Raw genomic sequence first — 13,982 nt, 5'->3', positions numbered from 1 at the left:
AATGAAAGTAACAGTGCCCCCACAAGAGGAGCCGGTGCCTCCATAATAATGACAGTAACAGTGCCCCCACAAGAGGAAGCCGGTGCCTCCATAATAATGACAGTAACAGTGCCCCCATAATAGGAAGCCGGTGCCTCCATAATAATGACAGTAACAGTGCCTCCACAAGAGGAAACCGGTGCCTCCATAATAATGTCAGTAACAGAGCCCCCACAAGAGGAGCCGGTGCCTCCATAATAATGACAGTAACAGTGCCCCCACAAGAGGAGCCGTTGCCTCCATAATAATGACAGTAACAGTGCCCCCACAAGAGGAGCCGGTGCCTCCATAATAATGACAGTAACAGTGCCCCCACAAGAGGAGCCGGTGCCTCCATAAAAATGTCAGTAACAGTGCCCCCACAAGAGGAAGACGGTGCCTCCATAATAATGTCAGTAACAGTGCCCCCACAAGAGGAAGACGGTGCCTCCATAATAATGACAGTAACAGTGCCCCCACAAGAGGAGCCGGTGTCTCCATAATAATGACTGTAACACTGCCCCCACAAGAGGAAACCGGTGCCTCCATAATAATGACAGTAACAGTGCCCCCACAAGAGGAAACCGGTGCCTCCATAATAATGACAGTAACAGTGCCCCCACAAGAGGAGCCGGTGCCTCTATAATAATGACAGTAACAGTGCCCCCACAAGAAGAAGCCAGTGCCTCCATAATAATGACTGTAACAGTGCCCCCACAAGAGGAAGCCGGTGCCTCCATAATAATGACAGTAACAGTGCCCCCACAAGAGGAAGACGGTGCCTTCATAATGACAGTAACAGTGCCCCCACAAGAGGAAGCTGATGCCTCCATAATAATGACAGTAACAGTGCCCCCACAAGAGGAAGCCAGTGCTTCCATAATAATGAGAGTAACAGTGCCCCCACAAGAGGAGCCGGTGCCTCCATAATAATGACAGTAACAGTGCCCCCACAAGAGGAGCCGGTGCCTCCATAATAATGACAGTAACAGTGCCCCCACAAGAGGAAGCCGGTGCCTCCATAATAATGACAGTAACAGTGCCCCCACAAGAGGAAGCCGGTGCCTCCATAATAATGACAGCAACAGTGCCCCCACAAGAGGAAGCCGGTGCCTCCATAATAATGACAGTAACAGTGCCCCCACAAGAGGAAGCTGATGCCTCCATAATAATGACAGTAACAGTGCCCCCACAAGAGGAAGCCAGTGCCTCCATAGTAATGACAGTAACAGTGCCCCCACAAGAGGAAGCCGGTGCCTCCATAATAATGACAGTAACAGTGCCCCCACAAGAGGAAGCCGGTGCCTCCATAATAATGACAGTAACAGTGCCCCCACAAGAGGAAGCTGGTGCCTCCATAATAATGACAGTAACGGTGCCCCCACAAGAGGAAGTCAGTTCCTCCATAATAATGACAGTAACAGTGCCCCCACAAGAGGAAGACGGTGCCCCCATAATAATGACAGTAACAGAGCCCACACAAGAGGAAGCCGGTGCCTCTATAATGATGACAGTAACAGTGCCCCCACAAGAGGAAACCGGTGCCTCCATAATAATGACAGTAACAGTGCCCCCACAAGAGGAAGTCAGTTCCTCCATAATAATGACAGTAACAGTGCCCCCACAATAGGAAGCCGGTACCTCCATAATAATGACAGTAACAGTGCCCCCACAAGAGGAGCCGGTGCCTCTATAATAATGACAGTAACAGTGCCTCCACAAGAGGAAGCTGGTGCTGTAATAATAATGACAGTAACAGTGCCCCCACAAGAGGAAGACGGTGCCCCCATAATAATGACAGTAACAGTGCCCCCACAAGAGGAAGCCGGTGCCTCCATAATAATGACAGTAACAGTGCCCCCACAAGAGGAAGCCGGTGCCTCCATAAAAATGACAGTAACAGTGCCTCCACAAGAGGAAGCTGGTGCTGTAATAATAATGAAAGTAACAGTGCCCCCACAAGAGGAAGCCGGTGCCTCCATAATAATGACAGTAACAGTGCCCCCACAAGAGGAAGCTGGTGCCTCCATAATAATGACAGTAACTGTGCCCCCACAAGAGGAGCCGGTGCCTCCATAATAATGACTGTAACAGTGCCCCCACAAGAGGAGCCGGTGCCTCCATAATAATGACAGTAACAGTGCCCCACAAGAGGAAGCTGGTGCCTCCATAATAATGACAGTAACGGTGCCCCCACAAGAGGAAGACGGTGCCCCCATAATAATGACAGTAACAGTGCCCCCACAAGAGGAAGCCGGTGCCTCTATAATAATGACAGTAACAGTGCCCCCACAAGAGGAAACCGGTGCCTCCATAATAATGACAATTACAGTGCCCCCACAAGAGGAAGTCAGTTCCTCCATAATAATGACAGTAACAGTGCCCCCACAATAGGAAGCCGGTACCTCCATAATAATGACAGTAACAGTGCCCCCACAAGAGGAGCCGGTACCTCTATAATAATGACAGTAACAGTGCCCCCACAAGAGGAAGCCGGTGCCTCCATAAAAATAACAGTAACAGTGCCTCCACAAGAGGAAGCCGGTGCCTCCATAATAATGACAGTAACAGTGCCCCCACAAGAGGAAGCTGGTGCTGTAATAATAATGACAGTAACAGTGCCTCCACAAGAGGAAGCCGGTGCCTCCATAATAATGACAGTAACAGTGCCCCACAAGAGGAAGCCGGTGCCTCCATAATAATGACAGTAACAGTGCCCCCACATGAGGAAGCTGGTGCCTCCATAATAATGACAGTAACGGTGCCCCCACAAGAGGAAGCCAGTTCCTCCATAATAATGACAGTAACAGTGCCCCCACAAGAGGAAGACGGTGCCCCCATAATAATGACAGTAACAGTGCCCACACAAGAGGAAGCCGGTGCCTCTATAAAAATGACAGTAACAGTGCCCCCACAAGAGGAAACCGGTGCCTCCATAATAATGACAGTAACAGTGCCCCCACAAGAGGAAGTCAGTTCCTCCATAATAATGACAGTAACAGTGCCCCCACAATAGGAAGCCGGTACCTCCATAATAATGACAGTAACAGTGCCCCCACAAGAGGAGCCGGTGCCTCTATAATAATGACAGTAACAGTGTCCCCACAATAGGAAGCCGGTACCTCCATAATAATGACAGTAACAGTGCCCCCACAAGAGGAAGCCGGTGCCTCCATAAAAATGACAGTAACAGTGCCCCCACAAGAGGAGCCGGTGCCTCCATAATAATGACAGTAACGGTGCCCCTACAAGAGGAGCCGGTGCCTCCATAATAATGACTGTAACAGTGCCCCCACAAGAGGAGCCGGTGCCTCCATAATAATGACAGTAACAGTGCCCCACAAGAGGAAGCTGGTGCCTCCATAATAATGACAGTAACAGTGCCCCCACAAGAGGAAGACGGTGCCCCCATAATAATGACAGTAACAGTGCCCCCACAAGAGGAGCCGATGCCTCCATAATAATGACAGTAACAGAGCCCCCACAAGAGGAAGCTGGTGCCTCCATAATAATGACAGTAACAGTGCTCCCACAAGAGGAAGCTGGTGCCTCCATAATAATGACAGTAACAGTGCCCCCACAAGAGGAAGTCAGTTCCTCCATAATAATGACAGTAACAGAGCCCCCACAAGAGGAAGCCGGTGCCTCCATAATAATGACAGTAACAGTGCCCCCACAAGAGGAAGCCGGTGCCTCCATAATAATGACAGTAACAGTGCCCCCACAAGAGGAGCCGGTGCCTCCATAATAATGACTGTAACAGTGCCCCCACAAGAGGAGCCGGTGCCTCCATAATAATGTCAGTAACAGTGCCCCCACAAGAGGAAGACGGTGCCTCCATAATAATGACAGTAACAGTGCCCCCACAAGAGGAAGCCGGTGCCTCCATAATAATGACAGTAACAGTGCCCCCACAAGAGGAGCCGGTGCCTCCATAATAATGACAGTAACAGTGCCCCCACAAGAGGAAGCCGGTGCCTCCATAATAATGACAGTAACAGTGCCCCCACAAGAGGAGCCGGTGCCTCCATAATAATGACAGTAACAGTGCCCCCACAAGAGGAGCCGGTGCCTCTATAATAATGACAGTAACAGTGCCCCCACAAGAGGAAGCCGGTGCCTCTATAATAATGACAGTAACAGTGCCCCCACAAGAGGAAGCCGGTGCCTCTATAATAATGACAGTAACAGTGCCCCCACAAGAGGAAGCCGGTGCCTCCATAAAAATGACAGTAACAGTGCCCCCACAAGAGGAGCCGGTGCCTCCATAATAATGACAGTAACAGTGCCCCCACAAGAGGAGCCGGTGCCTCCATAATAATGACAGTAACAGTGCCCCCACAAGAGGAGCCGGTGCCTCTATAATAATGACAGTAACAGAGCCCCCACAAGAGGAGCCGGTGCCTCTATAATAATGACAGTAACAGAGCCCCCACAAGAGGAGCCGGTGCCTCTATAATAATGACAGTAACAGTGCCCCCACAAGAGGAAGACGGTGCCTCTATAATAATGTCAGTAACAGTTCAGCCAAAAGAGACAGCCAGGGCTTCCATGGTGCTTGCCACAATTCACCCCATAATTTAGACAGCATTAGTGCGGTCAAACCAGTGACAGGTACAGTGCCTCCAGAATTGCCCCAGTGCTCCCTAAAGAGGCCACCAGTGCTGCTGCTAACTGCTGCTTCCTCTAGGTCAGAGCCACCATGTGTTTCCGTCACTGTCTGCAGAAGTACTGCCAACAGACAGCACCCCCTATAAATGCCAGTGACCCCTCAATAGAGAAGGAGCATCATATTATCAACTTCTCCCACAAGCTGCGATCTTCTGACGTCTGCACTTTAGAGATGATTGGCCACATTGCGGATGCTGAGTGCTGGTGTGAATGGGGGCGACTATCAGTGAGTGAGCGGTGAGCGCCGGAGCCTGCAGCCGCTGCACATGAACGCATAGCAATAGTGGAACATGATGGCACACTCCCAAACAGGTCCTCCCCGGCGGCCGGCTGCCATGAATGATAATGATGCATAGACCCTCTAAGGAGTCTTCAAGTAGAAAGGTGAACGTCTTTTCCGTAGCAGCGTTATTACTTATTCATGAAATGCTTACATTCTGCATAGCTGAATATACTTCGTTTTGCATAAGATTGAGCTGGAACGACAGCCTCGCATACACGCCAAGGGCTCAGCGCATGGCAGCAGGGAAATTTATGTAGCAGGCCTGTTTTTCCAGAAGTTTAAGTTAGGGGTCATTCATACGACCGTAATTTTGGTCCACATCCAATCCTTTTTTTTGGCGGATCAGATGCGAACCCATTCATTTCGATGGGGCTGCAAAAGATGCGCATAGCACATCTCTCTCTCCCCATCCATATTTCTAACAAAGGGGTTGGACATGCTGATCCGCAAAACACGGAACACACATGGCCGGTATGCATGTTTTGCGGATCACACCATAAAAAAGGATACATTCGTGTGAATGCCACCTTAAAACTTCTGCACTCCCCAAAGTATTTTACATAATTTGTGGTATTTGCCTCCTCACAATGGGGTAAAGGAACCTTTTGGGCCACCACAAGCAATGGTTCCTGGGTGCAATCACAACCTCTTGATCCTCCGGAGTCAAAATCTGTGCGCCCAACCCATACCTGTGCACCCGTACCTGTGCACCTATACCTGTGCACCCATACCTGTGCACCTATACCCGTGCACCTACAGTATACCCGTGCACCCATACCTGTGCACCAATACCTGTGCACCCGTACCTGTGCACCCGTAACTGTGCACCCGTACCTGTGCACCCGTACCTGTGCACCCGTACCTGTGCACCCATACCTGTGCACCCATACCTGTGCACCCATACATGTGCACCCATACCTGTGCACCTATACCTGTGCACCTATACCTGTGCACCCATACCTGTGCACCTATACCTGTGCACCCATACCTGTGCACCTATACCTGTGCACCCATACCTGTGCTTCCATACCTGCTCAGGTTTATATCAGTCAATCGGCACTGGAGGCAATGCACAGGCTGAATTCTGGAGGATGCTCCTTAAGGCCTCATGCACACCGCCATAAGTGTTTGCGGTCTGCAAATCACGGATCCCAGCAATGTGAATGCCACCATTTATTTTTGAACTTCTGTAGAAATGTCCTGTTCTTGTCCGCAAAATGGACAAGACTAGCACGTGTTCTATCATTTTTGTGGGGCTGCGGAACGGACACATGCGCTGTCCGCATCTTTTGCAGTCCCATTGAAAGTAATGGGTCTGCATCCAATCCCCAAAAAATGCGGATCGGATACGGACCAAACATAAGGTTGTGTGCACACAGCTAATATCGGCAGCAGAAAAATCAGGGGCAGAATCATCAGCTATAAACAGGTCTTTTTTTTGTGGTGGAAACGCTGCCAGATACACCTACATTCACACGAAAAACGGACGCGTGATGGCCATTGTTTTTAACGCCTGTCAGACGTCCGTTACAAGAACAATGGTAGTCTATGGGGCTATTCACACAGCAGGTTGTCAATAACAGATGTCAAAAAATAGAACATGCCCTATTTTGTCCATTTTTACTGACTGACAGCCCCCATACAATTGAAGGGGACCGTTTTTAACATTAGTGCCGATGACGTAACCGGGATCACTGCTGGGCGGAAGCTTAAGTCACCGGATCTCCAAAAAAAGCCCTTGCCCTGCGCGATTCAGTGCAAGGCAAAGGAGAGCATCGGAGCATATTAGGGGGGCTGCCTGGGGGAAAACAGGGCTGACCCCGGACAGCCTTCCACATTGAGAACTGGTCTGCAGCATGAAACGCTGGGCAACCCTCAGTACAATGGCTGCTGATAAATGGAGCTGAAAGGAAGGGCGGCCATTCTGTTGGGTAGAGGTTGCACACAGCGCAGGGAAGATCATTAGCCCTATATGCATTGGTACACCGACAGTATGGCGGTACCACTCCCCTGTCTCTTTGGGCCTGTGAATATAGGCCGTCCTTCAGAAATCCGGAACATCACAGAGGTTACTAGCAATTTCAGAATACTGGCGCGGCCCGACTCCAGTCACTACTAAGCTAGATGCGCTTCATCCGCTGACTGCAGACTGTATGGATTCTACAGCAGTCTGTAGTAAGAGGACTCGCTGGAAATTCACTTTTCTCGGGGAGCTGTGAGGTCCAGCGATCTGACAGCTAACAGGAAACCAGCAACATTTTAGATACAGCTTTGGATGTGACTGGAGAAGAGGACATTACATAACACAAGGTCACTGCCATATGTGTAGCTAGGTGACTCATGTATCGGTAGATTTCTGGTTATTGGACATTCAGTGATTCTTCGGCTACAGTTTTATATTATATGGGGCAATAGGAAACGGACGACCGGATGGTGCCGGGGGCAGCGTGTCCAGAGATCCAGCCGCCTGATTGGGGATATTACATGAATGCTGAACGGGAAAAGCTGCGATCTCCGGAGATAAATCTGTATACAACGCAGAATCAATGAGGAGATTTATCTCCGGGGGTCAAGATGTGAGTCCCATTGAGATCACTTCTATTTCCTCCAGTCTGTGGAGGACGGCGGTCTTAGGGTCACTAGTGCTTGTATATCCGGCAGGTTGTCCCGGATCTCTCTGTATTCCTGCCGTCCGGCCCCATTAAAGCGGTTGTCTCACTTAAAGGGTTTCTGTCACCACACTTTTCCCTATTAAACAGGCTGATGTTATACATGTGCAAATGTCACCTGAATTCAACTCTGCTATTCTTTTTTTTCGAAGTGCCCCTGTTTTTGTGCAATTATAACTCTTATTATATGCTAATTAGCCCCTAGGAGGGGGGGCGCGTTGCACCTGCTCCTAGAGGCGCCGTTCGTCCACCTCTTTCCACTCCCTTCTACTCTTGATTGACAGGGCCAGGCCAGTGTTGGTCTCCTCCTGCCGGCCCTGTCTGACGGGGTAAATGTCGCGCCTGCGCCGTCCCATTCAGTATTTGGCGCAGGCGCAGTGAGGGAAGGACGCTCGCCGGCTGCCGGCTTCCTCACTGCGACATATTCGGCGCAGGCGCAGTGAGGAAGCCGGCATAAAAAATTGCCTCCGAAGGTGTACATAACCTTTAAGGCATCACTTCATAGTTTTCCCTTTTCCCACCCTGATCCTGAAAATTGGGACGCCCAACGCTTTCTTACTGGTGACGTTGGGGCTGTGCATGCGTAGTGTCTCCAAATTAGGTTACAGCCACACGTAGCGGGTCCTCTGCGGAAAATCCACAGTATACGTGGTCAATATCCACAGCGCCAAAATCTGTACCAAATTATGCACATTTTGCTGCGGACTTCAGTGCAGAGACGCTGTGGATTTCTCGCAGATTTCACCGTCATTTCCCAGTATGGAATCATCCTCCATTGTTTTCAATGGAAAAACAAACGGAAAACTGCATAAAAAAAGGGGGCTTGTGCGGAATTTTGTGCGGATTCTGCGCCGAAATTTTCACTAACCCTAAATTAATCTAATTTCTGGCCACTAACAAGACCCCCACTGACTTCTAAAGGGGTCTCATATAGTCTTCTGTCCCCCAACCAAGGACACATGAAAGGGTGCATAAGGATCGTACTGCACCCGTTCTGTTCCCCCCTCACCCATTCCTAAATCTGTAGGGTACAATGTGTGGATAAAAAGGGGGAGTCATATAATTGTCGCCTGATGTTGGAGGAAGCCCCAGGACTGCCGAGGGTTAATCGACACCTATACGGTGCCTGGCAATACCCAGTCGGGTCCCTCCGGTACGGCAGCTCAGGTGAAAGTCAGGATTAACCCTTCCACTGTCACAAGAGACCTTCTAATGAGGCCGGAGACGGCAACACAGCAACGTGGCGGAGGTTCTGTTATGGGTACATCGATTGCTGTGGAAATCTCATACTGACGGATGGCACCCCCGCCCTCTGTTTCCAAAACCTCCCCGTCCTGTCCCCGGGGCCCCGAGCACAGGTGTGCGCTGCACTCACTTCATTTATTATAATTGCCCCTTTGGTGCTCGGCTGGAGCTTCCGGTGTGAGGAGCAGCTGCATATCAAGACACCAAGGTCACATTCCTGATGCTGAAGAGACCTGTGGGACCCCGGGTCCGGTTGCGTGTCATTTGCCTTCGACTGTATAGCGGTAGTGGAAAACAAAGCATCCGTCCATCTGTCACCGCTTATAATACAGGGTGGAGCCATACACAGACGCACTTTGTCTAAAACATAACGCATTTCACATTGGAGATATGGGCTTCATGTCGGTCGTTAAAAATCGCGAAACCCCAGGAGAAAGCTGATGGATCCCATCACAATACACAGGATCTGTTAGAAGTCAGTGTTTTGTTTTTTTTAAGAATTTCTGGGATGGGTTCGGATTTGGGGGGTACTATATCTCCTTATGGAGAGCACCTTAGTCATGCCCCTCTGGAATTCTGGGAAGAGGGTATGAGCTTGAATGGGATTGTCTTCGAAAATGGATGCGGCTTTGACATTCAGGGCGCCAAAATGAGTAGAAGCCACGATGCCAATGTGAACAGGGTCTTATTTCAGAAGCATTTACATCATACTGACAAATGGGAGAGGCAGCCATAACTAATTATTGAATAATCCTTGTGTAAAGCACAGCAGCGGGGCCCTTTAAAGGGGTCGTCTCATAAAAAATATCCTGCAGTTTACACCCCAGCACCTGGCTCTGAAATCTATTAAAACTGCATTTAATGAAAAATGTAATATGGCCGTTGAGTTATTCGATGAAATCTATCTGTATAGCGCCACCTGCTGCTTGTTCTATTTCTTATTTCTCTGTCCATCTCACTGAGGTGGACGCACATGCTCGGTTCCAACCTTCCACTGCCACCAGCCATATCTCCTGTTAGAAGCTATGATAGTTACAGAAAGAACATGCCCCCTTAAAAGCTCACACCCCTTGAGCTGTGAAAGGGAAGGAGCTGTAGCAGAAGGGACATACCCACTTGATATAAATCTAGCAGAGCAATGAATGAGGAGATCTCTGGATCCATGTGAGGTGCAGGGCTGGTTCTAGCTTTGTTAGACAGAGATTGTCATGTACTATACGATGTCTGATTTTTTTTTTTTTTTCCATTAGTCATGGGAAAACCCTTTTAAGCTTTGCCATGGTGTCCTGCCGCCCTGCAGCGTTCACTTCTCCCTGATTCCCTTCTGTTCTGTTGACAGTCAGATCATTTCCTTTGTGATCTTGCATTGGGAATCTGCGTTCTCTGGAGGCGTCCATTAACAGCGAATGTTTGACCTGGCTGTCATGCTGAGCGGCTGAGAGGTGCACCAGGGTTGTGTATGGGTGCTTCACATACATCCGGAGATCCGCTCCAGTTCCCCTTTGGCTAGAAGCAGAAACTGAAGCCAGAACTGATCCCATAGTTGTATATGGGATTGTTCTCATACATCCCGCACATCACTTACGACGCTGGATGTCAAATAGATCTGGATAGAAAAACCCTGAGTGCTACGATTTTCTGTCCGGCGCTATTACTCTACAGTCACCGGACTATGAAAGGGCACTATATATATTGTGCGTCCGGAACACGAGTCCGGCACGACTTTATGCGTTTGATATGAAGATCTGTTTGCCGTCTTCTGCTTTTAATTGCTACCCCAATTATTTAATTTCATGATATCCTTTCTTTCAAAATGTATTAGAAATTTTATATGTAAAATGCCCTTAAAGGGATTGGCAGACTGTAGTCGTAGTCAGGAGGGAAGAGGTCAGGCCGCACTGGGCAGAAGACAGGCAGTGAGGTCAGAAGGATAAGCCAGATGAGAAGTCAGGAAAACAATACAGCAGGACACTCCAATAAGGGCTCGTTCACACGAACGTGTGCTGCCCGTTGCCGTATTGCGGACCGCATTTGCGGATCCACATGCAATGAGCAGGACCGTGGTATGGTGGCCAATTATGCAGTGGGTCAGAGCTTGTGTATATAAGTCTATGGTTTGTTCGTGACGCCAATTGCAGCTTGCGCAAAAACTGTTGCAGGGCCCTTTAAGATGTTGTAACTCACATACCAGGTGAGGAATGCCAGAGTGGGGATAATGTCTCTATGTAGTGTCAACGGTGTCTCCTACCTTGGTACGGCTGGACTCCTGGATCCTGGCTCACTTGCAATAAATTGAGTGTTGTTAGTAGGAGTAATTGAGGAACTTTGGTAATAAGGAATGAGATCCAGACGGGTAATAAAGTTCAACTTGTCTTTACTGGTTGCAGCATAAATCCATATGAGATACAGCATTAGTCTTAGGTCCCAGCAGGTTTCTGGCAATGTATGGCAGGGATCAATATCTCCTCTGTTTCTATACTATATGCCAGGAGAATATGGCAGGAATCTATATCTTCTGCTCTGTCTGTCTTCTGCTTGATATGGGCCTGACTAGCTGAGGAGGAATTTGGCTTCTCTTGGTCTCTGGATCTGTACTCACAGCTATGCTCACAGGGAATGCTCTTCCTGGAGAACTGGAGGTGCTGCTTGTTTTTTTACCAGCACTGAGGCTGATGGCTCAGTCTGGGAATGGAGATCTCTGGCCTCAGCCGAGGCTGGCTCCAGGGCTGGGATCCCTGTAACTGGGAGCTCCTACCAACACAGCCTTCCCCTAGTCAGGGTGGCTGGTACACTAACTAGAACTTTCCTTTCCTCCCCATGAGACAGGACATGGGCCAGCCCACTTCTGCTCACAGAGGGGGGCTAGACTGGAATGTACTATTCCAGTCCAGATATACTAAACTGGCTAAGGTCCTGCTACATACTGCTGCCACCTGCTGGTGTACATGGAAATTACAGCATAATATATAAAACAGGCCTGGAAAATACACATAATTAAGAATGCAATGTTAGATTACACCAGATGACAATAAACATACACCTAACATGTTGTAGCGGGGAGAAAGAGTTTAGTGACATACCCCGGGATGTTACACACAATACACGGATGCGGACCCACTCACTTCAATGGGTCCGCATATCCGGAGATGCGGAACGGAAGCACGGAACCGAACACCACGGAAGCACTACGGAGTGCTTCCTGGGGTTCCGTTCCGTGCCTCCGCACCGCAAAAAGATAGAACATGCTCTATCTTTTTGCGGAACGGAGGGATCACGGACCCATTCAAGTGAATGGGTTCACGATCCCCATGCGGCTGCCCCACGGACGGTGCCCGTGCATTGCGGACCGCAATTTGCGGTCCACAGCACGGACTTCACACGTTCGTGTGAACGAGCCCTAAGACAGAGGAAAAAATGGACCTATTGCTTAGGCACAGGAGACTAGGGGAACAGCCCTTAAAGGGGTTGCCTCACTTAAAAAAATGGCATTTATGATGTAGGGGATGCTTCAGCCCTCTGCTTGGGTCTGTGCAGTTCAGGCGCCCTTCCTGCACTCCCACCTGATGACACCAGGTCGTCACCTCCTCACCACTGGGTCTCTCATGCTGGGTTCCTTGCAAGGTCCATATAGTTATGGCCAGCTGACCCAGGCTTCTTAAAGGGGCTGTTGCACTTCAGCAACACCTCCTTGGCTTGATTCATTTTTTCCATCACATTATACACTGCTCGTTTCCAGGGCTCATGGCCACCGCTGCAGCACAGATAAGAGGTTGCCGGGACAGGAACTGCTGGACATGCGCGCCTATGAGCGCTCTCACAGTCTAGGCAACCATTGAGGCTGGAACCTTTTCCTATAGTGTGCAAGCACGACCACCGCTGCTGGATTGCAGGATGGTCATAACCCCTGGACACGAGCCGTGTATAATGTGATGGAAAAATGAATCAAGCCAGCAAAATGGACAATCTTAATACACTAGTAAGTACCTGGTATTCACTTAGTCTACATGATAAATGCCATTTGCTGAAGTGAGACAGCCCCTTTAAGAAGCCTGGGCCATAACTAAATCGACCTTGCAAGGAACCCAGCATGAGAGACGTGGTGGTCAGGAGTTGGGCGAACCTGGAGCGCAAAAGGGATGCCTGCACTACAAGGACCGAAGCTGAGGAGAGCGGGGCTGAGGCGCCAGGGAGAGAGACGCACAGAGGCATTGGGAGTGGGCATGGGGCCACAAAAGATGTGGACTGTACACCGTGTGTCCGTTCCACGGCCCCGTAAAAAATACAACATGTCCTATTCTTGTCTGTAATAGGGACACATAGAGGACTGTTCTATTATGGGCTGGACGTTCTGTTCCGCAAAATGCGGAATGCACACAGCTGGTACCCGTGTTTTGCGGATCTGCAATTTGTGGACCACGAAAACAGCTATGGCCGTGGGCACGAGTCCTTGCTCTGTCAATGTGTCCGATTTATCAATGTTTGCACCTTTGTTGTGCAAAGTAGGTGGGACTTAGCAGGAGGGGAGGGGCTATTCCAACCGATTTACTATAAGCAGAAATAGACATAAAGCTGGCGTAGATTTTTAGTTTAGCTTAGTTTTTAGTTCCGGACGACAGGAAGATTCACCACATATCTTAATATATTCATCGTATCTTACTCCAGTCGGACCTTAGACTAGGACAGGTATATGAAACGTCTTAGGCTACTTTCACACTTGCGTTTTGGGCGGATCTGTCATGGATCTGCAAAAACGGATCCGTTACAATAATACAACCGCCTGCATCCATCATGAACGGATCCGTTTGTATTATCTGTAACGTAGCCAAGACGGATCCGTCATGAACTCCATTGAAAGTCAATGGGAGACGGATCCGTTTTCTATTGTGCCAGATTGTGTCAGAGAAAACGGATCCGTCCACATTGACTTACATTGTGTGCCAGGACGGATCCATTTGGCTCAGTTTCGTCAAGCGGACAGCACAACTCTGCAGGCAGCCTCCAGAGCGGAATTGAGACTGATCGGAGCCAAACTGATGCATTCTGAGCGGATCCTTTTCCATTCAGAATGCATTAGGGCAAAACTGATCCGTTTTGGA

The sequence above is a fragment of the Bufo bufo genome, chromosome 10, assembly GCF_905171765.1.
Source record: "Bufo bufo chromosome 10, aBufBuf1.1, whole genome shotgun sequence".
NCBI classification, from domain to species: Eukaryota; Metazoa; Chordata; class Amphibia; order Anura; family Bufonidae; genus Bufo; species Bufo bufo.
The sequence above is the reverse complement of the archived record's forward strand: the minus strand, read 5'-3'. Positions refer to the sequence as shown.